The following is a 17,566-nucleotide window of genomic DNA, read 5'->3' as shown; positions in this document are numbered from 1 at the left end:
TGCCAAATAGCCATGGCGCAAACAGCTCTACCCTGTGAATGATTTCTAAGGTTCCCTGGGCTCATTTGTGATTTAGGGAAAAAAATCTAACAGCCATCTATTCCAATGACATAAATAACCTGCAGTGAATAACCCCTCACATAGCCACGTTCCCATAAAACTGCACATCCACACTGACATCAGCACACACGAGAAACACAACAAAGTCCCGGCAACTTTCTAACACTATACAGCCGGTGCGCGCACAGTCTACTACACAGCCAGCGAGGGCGCGCGATACTTACTTCTATAATTATACCCTCCACTTCCAGCTGACACTTGCCAACTCGTAACTCAACACCCGGAAACCACCGGCTGACATACGATAACATTACCAGCATTTTAGTGCAGCGCACGTGTGAACACTAGAGGAAGCCCTATATTTGTTTTCATCTGCTGCATGTTTCCTAATACGCCGCCATGTTTGCGTCGCTTTCCGAACAGAGAGAAATGAGGTCTCCATAAAAATGGCTGGAGCCAGCGACTACTACAGTCCAGAGCTCAATTATAACAGGTGAAGGAAGAAGATGCTTCCGCGATGTGTAAACACATGTATTACAGAGTTAGGAAAGTGCTCTATTTGGTATCGACTTCTCAGTTAGGGTATGTTCACACGGCCAAATTTCAGACGTATACGAGGCGTATTATGCCTCGTTTTACGTCTGAAAATACGGCTCCAATACGTCGGCAAACATCTGCCCATTCATTTGAATGGGTTTGCCGACGTACTGTGCAGACGACCTGTTATTTACGCATCGGCGTTTGACAGCTGTCAAACGACGACGCGTAAAAATACAGCCTCGTCAAAAGAAGTGCAGGACACTTCTTTGGACGTTTTTGGAGCTGTTTTCTCATAGACTCCAATGAAAACAGCTCCAAAAACGGACGTAAAAAACGCTGCGAAAACGGCGCGAAAAACGCAGCGAAAAATGCGAGTTGGTAAAAAAACGTCTGAAAAGCAGGGTCTGTTTTCCCTTGAAAACAGCTCTGGATTTTCAGACGTTTTTGTTGACTACGTGTGAACATACCCTTAGGGTATGTTCACACGGCGGGGGTCCGTAACGGCTGAAATTACGGGGATGTTTCAGCCTGAAAACATCCCCGTAATTTCAGCCGTACCGGCATGTGCAGGCGCTTGAACGCCGCGTCAATTACGGCCGTAATTAGCGCTGCTATTCATTGGAGTCCATGAATAGCGGCTCCAATTACGGCCAAAGAAGTGACAGGTCACTTCTTCTACGCGGGCGTCAATTTACGCGCCGTCATTTGACAGCGGCGCGTAAATATACGCCTCGTGTGAACAGACAAACGTCTGCCCATTGCTTTCAATGGGCAGATGTTTGTCAGCGCTATTGAGGCGCTATTTTCGGGCGTAATTCGGGGCAAAAACGCCCGATTTACGTCCGTAAATAGGCCGTGTGAACATACCCTAACCTGATGCATTTACACATATTTGTGCTGTCATAGGACTGGAGCAGAAAGATGGAACAGTAATGATAGTGAGATTGTAGGGAAACAATTAGCATTTTAGAAAAAAATATTTCTATAGTGGTGTGTAATATTACTGCGGAGCCGGAGCAAATTTTAGCACGTCTAGCAAGTTTTTTCTAGAGCGTGCGGATAGCGTTTGTTGAAATCTCAACCACTTAGCTTCAACTGTAATACGCTGCGGAGTTTCCACACAGACAATCCTGTAACATGGCCTAAGCGCTTGTCCACACGTAACGAAATTGCTCAAGAAAATGTCTGCAGCAATTCCGTTGAAAGTAGCAGACCTTCCGCTGCGGCAAAAACGCACCATTTCCTTCGGTTTAGACTGCAGAAAATGGTGCGTATGTTGCTGCGTTTTTTACAATGCTGGGATGTGGTGACATCTCTGAGAAATGCAGCAATTCAGTCCACTTTCCGCATCTGGAATTGACATGCTGCGGTAAGAAAAATACGCACCACAGGTCAATTTCTGCTCTGAATATTTATGCAGCGTGTGGATGAGATTTGTTAAAACTCAGCGACTTTGCTGCTACTTTAGGGTATGTTCACACGAGGGCGTCCGTAACGGCTGAAATTACGGGGATGTTTCCGCCTGAAAACATCCCCGTAATTTCAGCCATAACGGCATGTGCAGGCGCTTGAACGCCGCGTCCATTACGGACGTAATTGGCGCTGCTATTCATTGGTGTCAATGAATAATGGCTCCAATTACGGCCAAAGAAGTGACAGGTCACTTCTTTGACGCGGGCGTCTATTTACGCGCCGTCATTTGACAGCGGCGCGTAAATATACGCCTCGTGTGAACAGACAAAACGCCCGAATTACGTCCGTAATTAGTGCGTGTGCACATACCCTTATTCTGCTGCGTATTTTCCAACCGCAGTTCCGGATAGAAAATATGCAGCCTTATTCACACGAGCGTATTTCACATCCGCGTTAAAACAATGGACGTCACACGGACCTATGCAATTCAATGGGGTCATTCAGACATTGTGTTTTTCACGCAGCGTGTGTCCGTAGCATGAAACTCACTGCATGCCCCATACTTGTGCGTTTTTTGCGCATCATGCACCCATTGAAGTCAATGGGTGCGTGAATATCATGGACGCACATCCGTGTGCTGTCAGTGATTCACGCAACAGTTGTGAAAGAAATTATGATAAAAACACCTCCAAGTTTTTTTTGCTGGCGTAAAAAATGCATGACATACGCCCGTAAAAAACGTAGACGCACACCGTACACTGATGTCACACGAAACTGCAATGCAAGAAAAATGCTGCGTTTTTTACGCGCGCAAAACGGACACATTCGTGTGAATAAGCCTCAGGCTGAGTTCACACGGGGCAGATCCGCTGCGTAAATGCACGCAGTGTATCCGCCCTGTGTGTCACAGGTAATTCCGTGAAAAACCGCACCAACTTAGCCAGCCTGCTAGCAAGATGATAGCAGGCCGACCTCCTGGGATGACGTTTCATCCCAGGAGACTGCTGCAGCGGAAGTCACATGGGATGAAGCGTAATCCCAAGAGGCCGGCCCCCTGAAATCATCCAGGCCGGCCTCATGGGATGATGTTTCATCCCATGCGACCGACGTAACAGCCTGTGATTGGCTGCAGCAGTTACATGGGATGAAACGTCATTCCAGGAGGCCGGCCTGAAGAAAGAAACACAGACTCCTGGGTAAGTATATGATTTTTTTTTTTCTGAGTGGCGTTTTTGCAGTGGAATCGCCACAAAAAACGCAACTGCTATTTGTTGCGGGTTTTATCTCCCCATTGAATTCAATGTGGAAAATCTGCCAGAAAAAAGCAACGTTTACGCAAATATAATTGATATGCTGCGGAATAAAATTCTGAAACGCAGGTCAATTTCTGAGTTGATTTTCCGCTCAGTATTTACGCAGCGTGTGGATGAGATTTGTTTCATCTCCTCCGCTTTGCTGCTACTGTATTTGTTGTGGATTTTCCGCAAAGAATTCACGCAACGTTTGAACTGACCCTTAGGCCGCATGTACACAAAGCGAGTGTGCATGTGCTCCCCGTGTTTGCGTGGGTTTCCTCCATGCGCGCCGGTTTCCTCGCACACCCCAAAAACTTACCAATAGGGAATTTAGATTGGGAACCCCAATGGGGACAGTAAAAGAGGACCTCTGTACAGCGCTGCGGAATATATTGGCGCTATATAAGTAACTGAAGTAAGTCAATTTAGCCTTAGGCCCTGTTCACAGTTTTTTTACGCGTTTTTTGACATGGAAAGCGGAATTTCAATGGGAGGCGTAGGCGTTTTTTCCCGAGAGCGGAAAAAAACGCTTGCGGGAAAAAAAAGCGACATGACCTATGTTGAGCCGTTTTCCGCCTCAAATACCCCATTATTTCAATGGGAGACAGAAAAAAAGTGCCGTTTGACGCGTTTTTTGATGTGTTTTTTATAAAACCGCTTGCGCTTTTTTCCTTTGCCTGTTGACGAAAGAGGTAAAACAAAAAGTATACAGAACGATATGAGATGATTTTTTTTTATAAAGTAAAAGGTCCATTAAGCTTTCTAGTACCATTAGGGCTAAGGTACTGATTTACAGCACAGCGGCTCAGTGGTTAGTACTGTTGCCCTGCAAAATTGGGGTTTAGGGTTCAAATTTGACTAAGGGCAATATGTTCTCCTCATGTTGGCAAGGGTTTCCTCCCGCGTACCAATAGTTTTTTTTTGCCTTCCTATGAAATTGGCATTAGTGTGGGATAGGGAAGCTAGATGTGAGCCCCATTTGGTGTAGGAACTGATGCAAGTGCTAGAAATACGTACAGTATTGCTGTACCTCAAGAGCTCCTTTCATAAGAAACCTATTTTATGTCCATATTCCGATGACTACATCGTTGACATCAGAGGGAAAAGTGAAAAAACTGATCCCATAAACGTAAGGGTATGTGCACACACACTAATTACGTCCGTAATTTACGGACGTATTTCGGCCGCAAGTACCGGACTGAACACAGTGCAGGGAGCTGGGCTCCTAGCATCATAGTTATGTACGACGCTAGGAGTCCCTGCCTCTCTGCAGGATAACTGTCCCGTACTGTAATCATGTTTTCAGTACGGGACAGTTGTCCGGCAGCGAGGCAAGGACTCCTAGCATCGTACATAACTGATGCTAGGAGCCCGGCTCCCTGCACTGTGTTCGGTCCGGAACTTGCGGCCGAAATACGTCCGTAAATTACGGACGTAATTAGTGTGTGTGCACATACCCTAAGTGAAACATCAAATGCTTCAAATCTACTTCTGATTTACAGCATATAGCAATATTTTAACACTGAAATATGATATTTTATCATTGAAACTTACATGCCTCACATATATGTGTGGTAGTTACCTAATCTTCTATCTTACCATCTTCTTTTTCTCACTGATGGTTTAGTTGCTGCTAGTTTATAATCCATATATGCTGTAACTAACTGGTGATCCTGTACTGGCTTAGGCTAAATTCACACTAGCGTTAGTATACGTTTACCTCTCTTCCGTCAGAGCAAGAAAGCAACGGTTCTGTTAGAATTATGATTGATTTCAATGGTAATTCTTTTGTTTCAGTTGCTTTCCGTTTTGTTTCCGTTCGCTAGGTTTCAGGTTTTTTTGACGGAAGCAAAAGTGCGGTCTGCAGAACTTTTGTTTCCGTGGAAAAAAAAGGAAACCTAGCGAACGGAGACAACCAGGGAGCAACTGGAACAAAATAATTACCATTGAAATCAATGGTAATTCTAACGGAACCATTGCTTTCCGTTTAATCGTTCGATCCTCTCTTCTTTTGACGGAAGAGAGATAAGTGTATACTAGCGGTAGTGTAGAGGAATGAAACAATCTAAACAAGCAGTGCTGCAGTGTATAAGGGCTTGTCCACACGTAACGGAATTGCTGCGGATTTTCCGTCCGGAATTGCAGACGGAAAATATGCAGCGTAATATAGTAGCAGAAATTCGGTGTGATTTAACAAATGTAATCCACACGCTGCAGAAAAGTTACGTCCAGAATTTCACCTGCGGTGCGTAATTTTTATTTCCGCAGTTTGTCAACTATTGCTGCGGAAAGTAGACTGATTTCCTGCGGTTTTTTCCACATAGAAATCAATGAGGAACAACAAATCTGCAGCAAACTTCAATGCACTGCGTAATTTGCTGCAGAAACACTGCAGAATTTCTTACAGGAGGTGGAAATGACATCACAGGAAGAAGAAATATCACCAGCCCTTGAAAAAACGCACCAAAAAAAAACCGCACCAAAAAAATCAGCACTGTTTTCTGCAGTAAAAAACCACATGAAATGGTGCAGATTGTTGGCTAGTTGATGTATAAATGCTGTGGAAATTTTCCACAGCAAATCCGTTACGTGTGGGCAAGCAGTAAAGCATGGAGAAAGGGCAGTTCAGCAGACTGAGCCAATGATGAGACAGGAGTTGGATTTCAGATTTCAGGCAGCCACAAGATTTCCCACTCAATTGTACTGAACCAAATTTAGATATCCTTAGAACCCTAGGTCTTGAAGCCGCAGTGCAGGTGTTAAAATGCAGCAATATTAGAACCACCTGAAACAGCCGATTCCGATTGGATAATGCTGCTATAATGTCCCTAACCCTAGCTATGCCCTAATAGGGTATATTCACACACAGCGTATATGCTGTGGAAAAGTCTGCAGTGTGTACAACCCAGAACACAAAGGGAAATCCGCCCGATTATTTGCACAAAATGGTGTGCAGATATTTAGCCAGATTGACCGCTGCGTAAAACGGTCGACAAAAAAAAAAAAAAAGACGATACTGACCTCTGATGGCGCTCCCATGCCAATGTGTCCCTGCTCTTTCGGCCTGTCAAACGTCCTCACAGGATTCAGCCTATGCACACGCCAGTTGGAATAGCTGTAACCCATTGCCAAGGGAGCCTCATCATAAGTCCGTATCGTCTTTTTTATTTTTTAAAGAATCTTGCAGGATTTGTTGCGAATATGTAGTGTAATAACAGCAAATTTTGCAAAAGTTGCCATTTGCTGCAATATTTTACTTCCCCAGTCATTTCAATGGGGAGTATTCGCAACATAAATCGACATGCAGTGGATTTAAAGCGGCTTTCCAGTCCCTAAAAATGGATGGCCTATGTAGCGGTAATTCACAGTATTTTAGCCTTCTACTATTAAAGTGAATGGGAGAGGGCTGTAATACTGTGAATCGCCACTACGTCTGTGTCGACAATTCACAGTGAGCAAGTAGATATGAAGGGGAAGCCGCACTCGTACGAGCGCTGCACCCCTTTCAAAACCGCTAATCGGTGGGAGTCTCGGGAGTCATACTTCAAACGATCAGCTATTGATGGCTGGAAAATCCCTTTAATGGCGCAGGAGGCGCCACCTTGTCTTGACCTCACCGGACCACAGCTCATCTTTCTCTATCCTACCTTCTCCCCTACAGATATGGAGGAGACATGCTACACTCACCGGGTGAGCGCTGCACCCCCTACAAAACATGATCCGTGTGGTTCCTAGGAGTCGCACCCCGTGTGATCAGCTATTGATGCCCTATCCTGAGGATAGGCCATCAATTTTTAGGGACTGGAAAACCCCTTTAAAATACACTGTGAACGTTTCCTAAGCATATTTTTTTATGCAGCATGTGGATGAGATTTCTTCTTAGGCCTCATGCCCACGACCATGCGTTTGCGGCTGTATAATATCCGCAATTGCGGATAGTATAGAAAACATGCTATCCTATGGGCCAATGCACACGACAGTGTTTTCCACAGGCTGTGCATTGCCCGGAGTCTGGACCGCAAAAAAAATCACGACATGTCATCATTCGGTCCGCAATTGCTCATTTAAATAAAGGCACATCTGTGTGCGCATGGTCTGTGTGTGCATGCCGTAATCACGGAAAATCTGCCGCAAATCTGCTAAGTGTGAACATAGCCTTAGAGAAGAGAACTGACAAGCGACCAGCATGGAAGAAAATAAGCACCAGGTGAGCATTAGGTGAAATTCACACGAACGTGTGCGTTTTACGCACGAAAAAATGCAGCGTCATCAGTATCTGGTGCGTGGCTGCGCGATTTTCGCGCATATGCCATCCTTATGACCCTCTGTTTTTATGTCAATAAACAGAAATGGAGGAGGTGGCTTTATTTTTCCCTTCATTTCTTTAACAACTGTTGCGCGAATCACGCGCAGCACGCGGAAGTGCATCCGTGTGCCGCGCGTGATTTTCACGCACCCATTGACTTCAATGGGTGGGTGATGCGCGAAAAACGGCCAAGTATAGGACATATCGGGAGTTTTACGCAGCGGACACACGCTGCGTGAAAATCACGGAATGTCTGAACGGCCCCATTGACTAACATAGGTCCATGCGTAGCACGGATGTTAAATACGCTCGCGTAAATAAGGCCTTACCCATTAGGAGTGACTTACATGTCATTTTAAATCCCACCACTTCTTCCGTCAGTCAGCGTTTTGTTCGAGGAGTCATGTCCGTACTTTTTTTTTTCCCTACATAAACATGAATGACATCACTGGAAGTGACAGCCGGCCTGCAGAGAGATGTGGACCATTAAACCTGGCAGCGGAGAATTGCCAGGAAGTCCATTGCTCTCAGTTTAATCTAATTCTACCATTTATATCCGTATTTTGTCATAGGGCGTCAAACATCACGCTATAAATGGGCATAAAGCTATTTACTTTCACGTCCTTTTATGACTATAACCTGTTCCTTAAATGCACATTTATTTATATTCTTGCATTACAAACAGAAAAGAAAATCAGTCAACCATAATTCAAATGCAATCACGGCTGTAACAATTGATTCTGCTAAGCTGCGCCTAACACTTCCAGCTCCTGGTGTGAAATACGGCTTCACAGAATTAGCTTCTTCCCCCTGCTTAATAAAGCATCGCTTCATCTTGTCATCACGATACGAGACCCGGTGTCGTAGTCAGGTAAATAGAATTGTTTCACTATTTGCTTTCGAGACCCCGGTACTTGTTAAAATGAAACATGGCTTAATGCAAAAGCCTTCTTCAGTGGCCTTTGTGCTTGAAACCAGCAAATCCATACTTTCTTTCAATTAACAAGTAGCCTGGTTTGACTTTTACTTAGAAGAGTCTTTGCACATTTTGTATTTCTTAGAAGCATTGGTTCAAAATGATCAGAGCGAAAGAAAAGTGTAATTGAAATGTGCACTTTACAGCTTGTAACCCTCATTATTCGGCTATGCCCAGGTAGAATTTTTTTCCACCAAAATTTTTAACCTTCAAATCCAAGCGACTTAATTTGGCGTTTTCAGTTAAATCGAGTATGTCGTCAGAATATTCTGTCCAATTTAATAGTCTGCTGAGCTATTATATTAAACACCACAAAAACCTAGAATATAATAGTAATAGTAACCTTGTACCACCCCCTGACCAATGATTGACAAGCGCTTTGTATATCTGCCTGTATACACACTGTCATCATCGGTGAGGGGTTGGGGCGAGGCAGGGAAAGGGCCACGCTGATGGCGTAATGATAAGTCTGCTGTATTTCTTCTTAGCAGCTATTATAGGTTATACATTTTTTTGTGCTATTTGGTCAAAGCACCTGTCATAATAATATTTTCTTTAACGTTGCCTATCCAGTGGTCTCATTGAGTTTACTATTGTGATAATTTATAATGGACTTCTCCAGACTCCCTATGTTTGCTTCGGGCTGGCGTTTTTATCAAATTTTTCAGCGTTTTTATGTGCTTCTTAATTGCCTTGAAAAACCCATTTTAAAAACTGCTTCACCTGTAACAGCTACACATTGAAACGGCAACAAAACTGCCCCCAAAACACTGAAAACACATGATAAACCCAGCCTCACAGCCCCAAAATAAGCTGGTGTAGCTGCTTAGCAACAGCTATGACAGCAGCTCCTGCCATCAGTGGATGACACAGCTCCGCTTCCATCCTCCTGCGTAAATCCAGTGGAGTCGCTCAGAATAAAGATAAGTGGCTGGTGGTGTGTATTGATAATCTATAATAATTGTCCCTTTTATTGATGCCAGGCTTGAAATGGCGCTTTGAGTGGGAACTATAGATGTATCGATAGTTTGATTTCTTGCATGGAAGCTCTACTGATTCTTGGAAGTAGAGGAAGATCAGAATGAAGGTTACATAAACTGTGAATAAATCCCAACATTTTCAAATATGCATAGGTTCCCAGCTTTAGGCCACTTTCACACGGCCATAGTGATATGTCAGAAGTTTTGATTGGTGGGGGTCCGAGCACTGAGACCCCCACCAATCTCTCAAACAAAACGGCAGAAGCGCTCGTGTGAGCGCTCAGCCGCTTAGTTTCTGTTCGGCTTTTTCCGTAAAGCCGATGTATCGGAGTACGGGCTCATAGACTTTCTATTGAGCCCGTACACCGATACATTAATTTCCGGAAAAAGCCAAACAGAAACTAAGCGGCTCAGCGCTCACACGAGCGCTTCTGCCGCTTCATTTGAGCGATTGGTGGGGGTATCAGTGCTCAGACCCCCAACAATCAAAACTTCTGACATGTCACCACGACATGTCAGAAGTTTGTTGAAAGTTTAGTTGCCCTTGAAGCAAAATACTGACCAGAATACTGCCAGCGTTTTGCTGTGTTTTTCGTGGTGTTTTTGTGATGTTTTTTAAATGTGTTTTTTTAGTGCGGCCAGATGTTACATTAAAGTCTATAGTAAAATATGAAATACACTACACACAACACCATTTTAATTTGTGTTGTTTTTGAAGAAATCTTGTGGTCAGTCTAGTTTTTTATCCAAATGCAGCATGCACTGGGTATGGCGATTTTTCAGGCATTTTTCCTATAGGCTTTTTTATAGGACTTAAAAAATGCGAGATTAAAAACGACATGTACCAAATGAAATACGCCACCAAAAACGCTGTAAAAAAATATGATTCACTAGATGCATGATCCACTTAAATGCTACATTTTATGGGCATTATATGTAGTCCCATGAGCTACAGAATGCAGATGTACAAGACACCATAGTATAAATCCTCTGTAGTCAAGTACCATGTCTAATGTGGATAATAATATGACACAGTATAACACAACCGTGCCTTCTAATTTATAGGTAATGTCTTCACCTGAGAATACTCAATGCTCTGCACAAAAGTGTATTTACAGACAAAATCTGTGATGTTTCCAAGAAAATGCAACGCACTGTAAGTTATGTGAGCTGTAACAAACCGAAATCATAGGTTCTAATTTAAAAGAGTCTCATGGGTTTTTCTCAATACAGTGTCAGCGTAGAATAATACAGCTTGCTTTTACTCACAGATCGCAGCACACCGTGTTGGAAGAACTGAAAAGTCCACAAGGAATTCATTTTTTTTCCAAAAACAGGAACATTCCGTTATTTGATAAAAATAAAAAAAATTGGTAAAAAAAAAACCTTTAAAACTTACATCTTCTCCATTCAGACAATCTAAAAAAAAAATCACTAAAAGGTCAGTACTACATTTTTTTTTTACATGTTATGCTTTTGGGAAAGAGGTACGGACAATTTTCGAACTAGATAAATCTTGGAGCAAGATTGAGATCTAAAGAAATGAAGGCTAAAAGCTAAGCATCCTGTTTACAAGGCTACACAATATAAAGGGTGATGGACCGCACAATATAGTGTTTACTGAGGTACATGTAGACGGGGATTTACCCGATATCACAATGTGCAAAAAAATCGCGCCATGCTCTTCGAGCTAATAATAAATCAGCTAAAATTGTATTATATTCCACATCTTATGTTTAAATGCAATTCTGACGTGTATTATCGACGCCTCGGTCCCCCAAAACGTGTTCACTTAGTCACATTTAGTAGAGGAGTAGAAGGTAAGAATGGCGTGTGTAGATATTGTAGTGGGCTATGCGGCACTACTGTAACTGAAAAATGTAACTTTTTGTTACACTTTGTATTTGTAAGAAATTCTTACATAAAAGTTGGCGAAAATAGCGTAGAATGAGAGAGCCAACATGTAAAATCTACGACATTGGATTCCTGAAATTTCTAATATGTATTTGCAGAGACTTCAGCATTAAATTCTTTCAAACTTTAGAAGCTAACTTACATTTTCAGTAAATCAAGATTATTCTTTGTATAATGAAGTCATACCATTTTCTAATATACTTTCTGCAGCAGTTCCTCCTAGTTTTCAGGAACTCTACTTGCTGTTATTTAATAGAAACCTTCATTGTTTCATACGTCTTGAGTGCCGCTAGTCATGTGATGAACACATAGGTATTCGGCTCATTATAAGGCCTTATTCACACGGACATGTCCGTTTTCCGCGCGCAAAAAGTCAGTGTGGCATCAGCATATGGTGCGCGGATGCGTGATTTTCACGCAGCCGGCATCATTATGACACTCTGGTTTTATGTTTGTACTACTGTTGCGTGAATCAGGCGCGACACCCGGAAATGCTTCCGTATGCCGAGCGCGATTTGCACGCACCCATTCACTTCAACGGGTGCGTGCAGCGCGAAACACGGGCAAATATAGAACATGTCATGAGTTTCACGCAGCGCACATACGCTGCGTGAAATTCACTGACAGTCTGAAGGGCCCCATTCAGTAACATAGGTCCGTGCGACGCGCGTGATTTCCACGCGCGTAGCGCGGACGTATTATACGTTCGTGTGATTAAGGCCTAAGACACAGCTCTGATACACATACTATAACTGTAACGAACCATGCAACTGTATGATCATCATATGACCATGGACAGGTTTGTATCCACTGGCTGTAAACAATGTGAGTTCCTATGGATTGACAGCAATCTTGAAAATCATGAGGAATTGATACAGAAAGTATATTTCAAAATTGTAAAACTTTAACTTTTCATCAAACAAAGAATTACATTTATTTGCTGAAACACGAATACTCCAAAGTGTATTGAACATCTGGATACTGTGGCTTATCCAGCTCTGAAAAAAAAATCTAAAATAATGTTTTTTACAAAATTGCTTTTGTGCGCTTTTCTTCTCCCATGTATTATTATACAAGTATGTCGGAAAGATTCAGACATTAAAGTATTGAAACTGGCCCTTTAGTCGTATGTTGAATAATTTTTACAAATGATTGTTATGATTTCCCTGAAAAACACGCGAGATGGAATTGGCTAAAAAGTCCTACAAACGGGCCATGCTTTTTTAAAAAAAATAAAAAATTAATGAACAGCACATTTATTTGAAAATAACATACATGGACTTATGAACGGTCAAATGTCCTTGAGCAATATACAGATTGTAGATGAAGGACAGTAGAAAATGTAAAAATGTTGACCAGATTTTCAGCAGATTTGAGCGGTGTTTCAATTGAATGACCGTTCACACAATGGGGCAAATTTACTAATAGTGTGGCAGTTTTATACAGCGTAATCTTAGACCTGGCAGTCAGAAGATGCACCAAATTTATCAAAGTGTCGCACGCTGCATTTGGTGCATCTATCTGGACATGTTAGAAACTTTTCTCTTTCTCATACCACGTCTTGGTTGGCCAGTTTTCGTGCCAAAACGTCAGCACGTTTTAAGCCGCACACACTTTATCAGACCACACCCCATTTCCCACTCAGCCACGCCCCCTCGTTGAGTGCGGAGCAAAGAGTGTCTAAAACAGTTTAAAAATGTGGCACACAGTATGTACGCCATAATTCTGGCTCAATTTGAACAGCAAATCTGCCAAATGTTTTTTACATTTGGCTGATATCTATCTAATGTACATGGGCAGTTCATGTCTGGATTTCATGTCTTTGTTAGATGAACAATAGAGGGCTCATCCTGGTTTTTTTTTAGAAACAGACACTCTTGTCTATGTCTGGTATTGCAGCTCCTCCTTTTTCAAGTGACTGGAGCTATTCTGTAATAGCAGATGAATTCTATTTACAAAAGTGGTGCTGTTTCTGGGGAAAAAAAAAGCTGACCCTTCTTTTTTATTTTACACAACCGATTTTTGGTAAAAGTTCCCCTTATTGAAAGTTGATTGTGGGAGGGGCTAGTGTGTTAATCCTGGCAGAGAGAAGAGACTTCGCTCCATTGACTCAGAACATTTAGGCCTCCTGCGCATGGGACGGAAATGCAGCAGAATTTCCATCCAGATTATCTGTGCAGAAAATCTGCAGCGTATTACATTAGCAGTAAAGTGGGTGAGATTTACGCGCTGTGGATAAAAACGCAGAACACACGTGTGGAAATTGACCTGTGGTGTAGATTCTCAGTCTGCGGCATGTCAATTTATCTGCATAATTTCCGGACTGCAATTCTGGAGCATTTCCGTCCCATGTGCAGGAGGCCTTAAGATGTGGTTGTCTTCCAGAGAACACGCTTTTTAAGCCTAGGATCACACACACGCAGTTTTGAGGGAGTTTTCGTCTCAGTTTTTGAAGCCAAACACAGAAGTGGACAGAAAAGAAAGGAGATGCATCAGTCTTTCCTTTATACCTTTCCTTCCTTTTGGATCCACTTCTGGCTTTGGCTCAAAACTGCATGTATAATCCTTATTTAACAGTTTTAATAATCGTGCTATTTGCCAGATTTTTTTTCTGTCATTTTAAACTGCATGAAAAAACGCATTTAAAAACGTCAGTCTTAAAAAAAAATGTATCATGCGTTTTAGGTGGCTTTTTTTTACTTTAGTGTCATTTTGAACATGTGTTTTTATGGCATTTTTTGAAGTGTCTATAGAGAAGCCTATACGAAAAACACCACACCCAGACCATTCTGCGTTTGGAAAAAAACGCTACTGACCATAAATACTCAACGAAAACGCCACAAACCAAAAAGCAGTGTATATTGTGCATTTTATATTTGCCTATAGATTTTAATGTAACATCTGGCGCCACATAAAAGCACCAAATAAAACTCTATTAAAAACACCACAAAATATGCAGAAAAATGCAGCAAAACGCTTATTTGTTTAGGCAGTGATATGTTAGTAATAGCTACAAATGATATGCAATTTATAAAAATTTCTTTAATTAGAATCGGTGAACAAAAACGACATAGCTTCTTGATCTGTGTTCTCCATGTGCACTAACATTTAAGATCATAAGAAGACTCATGCAAACCTTATGTTACTATTGTCTGTGCATACGGTGGCAGCAGATGGGAATGAACTGAGGCGGCAAACATGTACTATTGTACCTGCTGGCATCCCTAGTAGATGAGCAGTACCTAGAGCAAGTGTAATGGTAATCGGAAGCCTCTGAAGAGGAAGCTTCAAAAATAATAAGGATTTTATTTTATTTGGCAACATTTACATGAATCCAAGGACTGCAACAGCCATGATTTGTTTGCCTGAAAAAAATATATATTTACAAGGCTTTGAAAACTGTATACTAATTAAGAATTATTTAGACTCTGCTAAACTTTGCTTTGGCAAAAGAATAGCTGCAGTATAAAAAATAATAAAACTTTTATATTCAGCCAAAAGATTAAAAACAGCTGCCTAATATTGTGTAGATCCAGTTTGTGCCACCAAAACAGCTCTGACCTGTCAAGGCATGGACTCCACAAGACCTCTGAAGGTGTCCTGTGCTATCTGGCACCAAGACGTTAGCAGCAGATCCTTTAAGTCCTGTAAGGGTATGTTCACACGCAGTGTTTTCAGGCGTATTTCGGGCGTTTACGGAAGCTGAATGCCTACAAACATCTGCCCATTGAAATCAATGGGAAAAACAGTATTTAGTTCATACAAGGGCGTCTTTTTACGCCGCTATTTTACAGAACGGAGCGTAAAAAGACGGTCCGGAAAAAGAAGTAGCATGTGACTATTTGAGGCGTTTTTTTGGAGTTGATTTTCCATTGAACACTATGAAAAATGCCTCAAAAGAAGCTCCAAATTCATTTTCAACTTCAAAAACACCTGAAAATCAGGAGCTGTTTTCCCTTGAAAACAGCTCCGTATTTTCAGACGTTTTTGAGTTTGCGTGTGAACATACCCTAAGTTGCAAAGCCTTCGTGGATCAGACTTGAGTTCTCTGAAATTTAGAGTCCAAGTCAACACCTTAAACACTTTGTCATGTTCCTCAAACCGTTCCTGAGCCATTTTTGCAGTGTGGCAGGATGTATGGCCATGTTGTTGGTTCATCATACCGGGAAAACCCCACAAGATCTGTCGTTTTGGAGATGCGCTAGTCATCACAATTTGGCCCTTGTCATAGTTATTCAGATCCTTACACTTGCCCATTTTTCCTGCTTCCAACACATCAACTTCAAGAACTGACTGTTCACTGACTGTTCACTTGCTGAATAATATATCCCAGCCCTTGACTTAACCCCTTCATGCAAAATCACGTAACTGTAGGTAATGAGGGTTAAGGGAAAGTATGGAGCGAGCTCACGGGCTGAGCTCGCTCCATACACAGCGGGTGACGGCTGTTACACGCAGCCTACACCTCCCTGCAATGAGCGGAATCAAAGTTTACTTTGATTCCTCCTGTTTAACACCTTAAATGCAGCGATCAGTGTTAGAATCAGGGGGACGCCCCCTCAAACATGCGATTGCCCCCAGGGCTTCAAAGTAGGCTGTCAGAATCACGATATACTGCAATACATTAGTATTGCAGTATATCATGCAAGCGATCCAACGATCGCTGCTTCCAGTCTCCTAGGGGGACTAATAAAAAAAAGTAAAAAACAGTTAAATAAAGATTTTTGTTATGTTCCAAAAACAATAAAGTATTAAAAGTTCAAAAAAACCCCCTTTTCACATTTTTCCCCTAAGTCAATGTTAAAAAAAATAAAAGTTAACATAACTGGTATCGCCGCATCCGTAAAAGTCCGAACTATCACAATATAGCGTTGCTTAACCCGCTCTGTGAATGCTGTAAAAAATATATATATAAAACACGCAAATTGCTGTTTTTTGGTCACCTTTGCGCTCCAAAAAAATGAAATAGAAAATTATCAAAAAGTCGCATATACCCAAAAATAGTATCAGTGAAAACTACAGCTCGCCCCGCAAAACTTAAGCCCTCACATCGCTAAATTGATGGTAAAATAAAAAAGTTATGGCTCTCCGAATACAGCGACACAAAAGTTTTTTTTAATTTAGCAAATGGTTACGTTTAAAAGTGGTAAAACATAAAACAAAACATATAAATTTGGTATCGCCGTAAATCGTATCAACCTGTAGAATAAGGTAAATATGTCGTTTTTACCGCCTGATGGACGCCGTAAAAACAAAACCCCCCAAAATATGACGCAATCGCTGTTTTTTGCCCATTTCACCCCACAAATAAAAAAATTCAGCTTCCCAGTACATTATGCAGTACAATAAATGGTGCCATGAAAAACTACAACTTGTGCTGGAAAAACCAAGCCCCCGTATGGCGATATAGACGGAAAAATAAAAAAATTATAGCTTTTGAAAGGTGGAGAGAAAAAAAAACAAAAGTGGCTGCGTCCTGAAGGGGTTAATGTTATGGCTGAACTGTGTGTGTGTGTGTGTGTGTGTGTGTGTGTGTATATGTATGTGTATATATATATATATATATATATATATATATATACAGTTAGGTCCAGAATTATTTACCAAAACATATTGAATATACGGTTATATAATCAATATGGACTTAAAGTGCGGACTCTCAGCTTTAATTTCAGTATGTTCATATCCTAATTTGAGGAAGGGTTTAGAAATTACAGCTCTTTAATATGTAGATGCCTCTTTTTCAAGGGACCAAAGGTAATTGGACAATTATCTCAAAAGCTATATAATGGGCTGCATGGGCTATTCGTTAATCCATCATCAACTAAGCAGGTAAAAGGTCTGGAGTGGATTCCAAGTGTAGCATTTGCATTTGGAAGCTATTGATGTGAACCCACAACATGAGGTCAAAGGAGCTCTCAATGCAAGTAAAACAGACCATCGTTAGGCTGAAAAAAATTACAAAATCCATCAGAGAGAGAGAGCACAAATGTTAGGAGTGGCCAAATCAACAGTTTGGTACATTCTTGAAAAAAAAGAGCGCACTGGTGATCTCGTGAACTCCAAAAGGCTGGACGTTCAA

At 41.7% G+C, this 17,566-nt stretch overlaps 1 protein-coding gene across 5 annotated transcripts in view; it reads right to left on the bottom strand.

The window, feature by feature from the left end:
• Positions 1-17,566, bottom strand: part of ENOX1 (ecto-NOX disulfide-thiol exchanger 1) — a 686,747-nt gene that overhangs the window by 537,131 nt on the left and 132,050 nt on the right. Inside the window, exon 1 of one of the 5 annotated variants that reach the window (XM_075852274.1) lies at positions 285-405. The exons of the other annotated variants lie outside the window; for them this stretch is intronic. The gene's annotated coding sequence lies outside the window, so the exon portion shown is untranslated. Of the gene's footprint in view, positions 1-284; positions 406-17,566 lie in introns of those variants that run through there. 5 annotated transcript variants of the gene reach the window in all.

This window comes from Rhinoderma darwinii, chromosome 2, assembly GCF_050947455.1.
Source record: "Rhinoderma darwinii isolate aRhiDar2 chromosome 2, aRhiDar2.hap1, whole genome shotgun sequence".
Classification (NCBI taxonomy): domain Eukaryota; kingdom Metazoa; phylum Chordata; class Amphibia; order Anura; family Rhinodermatidae; genus Rhinoderma; species Rhinoderma darwinii.
The sequence above is the reverse complement of the archived record's forward strand: the minus strand, read 5'-3'. Positions and strand labels throughout refer to the sequence as shown.